This window comes from Schistocerca americana, chromosome 5, assembly GCF_021461395.2.
Source record: "Schistocerca americana isolate TAMUIC-IGC-003095 chromosome 5, iqSchAmer2.1, whole genome shotgun sequence".
NCBI classification, from domain to species: domain Eukaryota; kingdom Metazoa; phylum Arthropoda; class Insecta; order Orthoptera; family Acrididae; genus Schistocerca; species Schistocerca americana.
Genome location: NC_060123.1, coordinates 334,100,388 through 334,104,169, shown reverse-complemented (window position 1 = coordinate 334,104,169; position 3,782 = coordinate 334,100,388). Strand labels below are relative to the sequence as shown.

General features: G+C 47.0%; 1 pseudogene; it reads right to left on the bottom strand.

The window, feature by feature from the left end:
* Positions 1–3,075: 3,075 nt before the first annotated feature.
* On the bottom strand, positions 3,076–3,193 carry LOC124616952 (annotated as a pseudogene).
* Between the last annotated feature and the right edge of the window lie 589 nt (positions 3,194–3,782).

Sequence of the window (3,782 nt, the reverse complement as noted above, 5' to 3'; positions counted from 1 at the left end):
CAGACATTCGCGTGAGAATTGCCCGTCACGCCAAGCTATTTGCTTTTTCTGTAATAGAAAAGGACATGTTCAGAGTGTTTGCCAGAAAAAGCTCAGATCGGACACTCACAACGATTCCAGGCCCTTTGCTTCGCGCCGGAATCGGAATCGAATCAAGAATACTCAGGCTCGTGAACCTTCGCCCATGGACATTCGTGTAGTTAATTCCCCTCGGCCCAGTGACACTCTCTCTCAAAGTGACTGGGTGCGTCCCACAAAAAGTGTGCGTCGACGTCGCCGGAAATCACGTCAATTAGCAAGTGATTCTGTACCAGTGTCTGTTCAAATTGCACGAGACGGTCTCTCTTGTCGTCAGCAGGACAATAAACTTTTTGTAGACTTGGACATTAATGGCAACGTGATCCCATCCTCGTCGCCACTTGTTATATTGCTAGAGAAGGCCGAAATGCACGCTATAAGCTCACGCAGGATGGCGTGAGGTCTGAAACAGGATACGTAATGAATGATGTAGAGAAAAGTACGTAGCTGCTGGAATACTTATCTTTAATCCATCGTTTGTATACATCGTTCTTGATGAGACGTGCTTCATACGATGACTATCAATTGCTATGGCGCCTTGCTGGGTCGTAGCCATTGACTTAGCTGAAGGCTATTCTAACTATCTTCTCTGCAAATATACGAGGCTACGTCAGTGTTGCATCGCTAGCTAAGTCGTCCGTACAACTGGGGCGAGTGCTAGTAAGTCTCTCGAGACCTGCCGTGTGGTGGCGCTCGGTCTGCGATCACTGACAGTGGCGACACGCGGGTCCGACATGTACTAATGGACCGCGGCCGATTTAAAGCTACCACCTAGCAAGTGTGGTGTCTGGCGGTGACACCACAATATGCACTATTGGGCAACAAAAAATTCACGATGGCTGCGACACGTGGAACATTAGCGACCTTGGCAGGTTAATGTATGGTGCGGTATTATGGGAGGACGGATAATTGGCCTCCATTTTATCGATGGCAATCTAAATGGTGCAATGTATTCTGATCTCCTACGTAATGTTCTACCGATGTTACTACAAGATGTTTCACTGCATGACAGAATGGCGATGTACTTCCAACATGATGGATGTCCGGCACATAGCTCGTATGCGGTTGCAGATGTATTGAATAGCATATTGCATGACAGGTGGATTGGTCGTCGAAGCACCATACCATGGCCCGCACGTTCACCGGATCTGATGTCCCCGGATTTCCTTCTGTGGGGAAAGTTGAAGGACATTTGTTATCGTGATCCACCGACAGCGCCTGACAACATGCATCAGCGCATTGTCAATGCATGTGGAACATTACGGAAGGCGAACTACCCGCTGTTGAGAGGAATGTCGTTACACGTATTGCCAAATGCATTGAGGTTGATGGACATCACTTTGAGCATTTATTGCACTAATGTTGTATTTACAGGTAATCACCCTGTAACAGCATGCGTTTTCAGAAATGATAAGTTCACAAAGGTACATGTATCACATTGGAACAACCGAAATAAAATGATCAAACGTACCTACGTTCGGAATTTAATTTAAAAAACCTACCTCTTACCAACTGTTCGTCTAAAATTGTGAGCCATATGTTTGTGACTATTACAGCGCCATCTATCACAAAGCGAAAAAAAGGTCCAACTAAAACATTCATATTTCTTTACATACTACGCGAATATGTAATAAAAATGGGGGTTCCTATTTAAAAAAAAAACGCATTTCATATCCGTTTGACCTATGGCGGCGCCATCTAGCGGGGCAACCATAGCGTCATATGGTTTCCCCCTTCAAGATAGACAAGTTTCGTCTTTGTAGTTTTTTCGCTTGACGCTTATTTCGTGAGATATTTGGCCCTGTCACGATCAATACCGCTTCTTCCAAGTATTGTGGGACAACATATTAAAACTTCTCACATACGTATCGCGAAGCTACTGTAATGACAGAACTGAGTGTTAATACGTTGGTTTTTACTGGGAGACAATTTGAGCAATGGTGCCTACTCTTTATCACTGGCGCCAGCCGTGTGCCGGCTTTTCGCCTTAGCTTGATTGGCTTTGGCGTGGTTGACCACGTGAATTTTAAAAGGAGCGGGCTAAGACGGGCTGACAGGTCGGTTTCCAGCGAGGATGGAGGGAGTTACGAGGAAGTTCGGGGGAGGGCATTACTCTCGCGTACCGGGCGTGGTACGGCTACGGCGGTCGCAGCGAGCAGTCTGCCCCAGGGCAGTGCGAAGCAGCGTTGGTTTGGTGCGACGCTGAGGGGCGACACCACTGAGTGGGTCGGCACGGCGAGGACACGTTGGCGTAGCGGAGCTGGGGTTGTCAGCGTCCGCAGTGGAAGCCGCTGTCCGTGGCCAGTTACGACTGTGCTGGCTGTGGCTCTGTCTTGTCCCGTGGCATCACACAGCATCTGCTGTTACAGACGGCGTCGTTTGTAGCGGGTGAGCCGTTTTAAGTTCTGTGCTCCGAAATACCAAGTTGTTGGCAGCTATTTTTCTGTCGGAAACCCCGCCATGTTGTGATTACACTACTCTTTCTGGCTCAGCAGTACCCGAGTTCTGCCCCTTCTGTACTGATATGCATATTTACATCAGTTCGTTGCGACTTTAAAATGATTTTTCTAAGGTAGTGCCAGGCACGTAACATTTAAAATATTTTAACACGAACCCAGTGTAAAACGCTAAGCTCCTGTAGTTCTGTTAGTGATTCTTAAACTACAGTGTAATTATAATTAAAGTTAAACTTTCAAACCGCTGTATAAACAATACCACTGGTCAGAATGACGACAAATTTCAACGTAATATTATCGGAGAAGGGGGAAGACGTATAAAACTAAACTAAACTCCTCCCGCACAGGTAATGAAGGCCAAAAGGCACCGACCGGCCGCCGTGTCATCCTCAACTTACCGGTGTCACTGGATGCGGATATGGAGGGGCACGTGGTCAGCACACCGCTCTCCCCGCCGTATCTCAGATTCCGAGATCGGAGCCGCTACTTCTCAATCAAATAGCTCCTCAGTTTGCCTCAGAAGGGCTGAGTGCACCCCGCTTGCCAACAGCGCTCGGCAGATCGGATGGTCACCCATCCAAGTGCTAGCCCAGCCCGACAGCGCTTAACTTCGGTGATCTGACGGGAACCGGTGTTACCTCTGCGGCAAGGCCGTTGGCCGGAAAACGTGTGGCAGAAGAAAAATAAATAGTTACAAAATGTAGCAATAGATGGCACTGTAAGCATCATAATTTAATATTGGTCGACTGCAAATGACGAATCAAATAACAATGCCTCGGGTGTACGTGTGACGTTAAACAAACTGTACTACTCAGTGTGCACGGGTGTACAGGTGTGATACTGTCAGTTACATTAGCCCATCCACCACGGCAAAGTCATATGACATCGGATGTGAGAAATCGGTTTTTAAATGTCCTGAGACCAGAAACTGCATAAAATGCACCAATCACATCTGTTTTTAGTTGTCCTGAGGCCAAAAACCGCATAAACAGCATCAGTCACATCACTTTTTGATTGCCCTGAGGCCATAAACCGCATATAAAGCATCAATCAAAATCAAATCGGATTGTTAATTTCCTTGTGACTGGCGCAAAATATGTTCAATATGCTGTCCACTGTTTTCTGCAACAAGTTGAAATTGAGAAACAGCATGTTCCACAACTGATCGAAGTGTTTCCGGGGTCACCTTCAGGATGTGTTGCGCAATGCGTGCCTTCAATGCAGCTTACATTTGCAATCGGAACACTG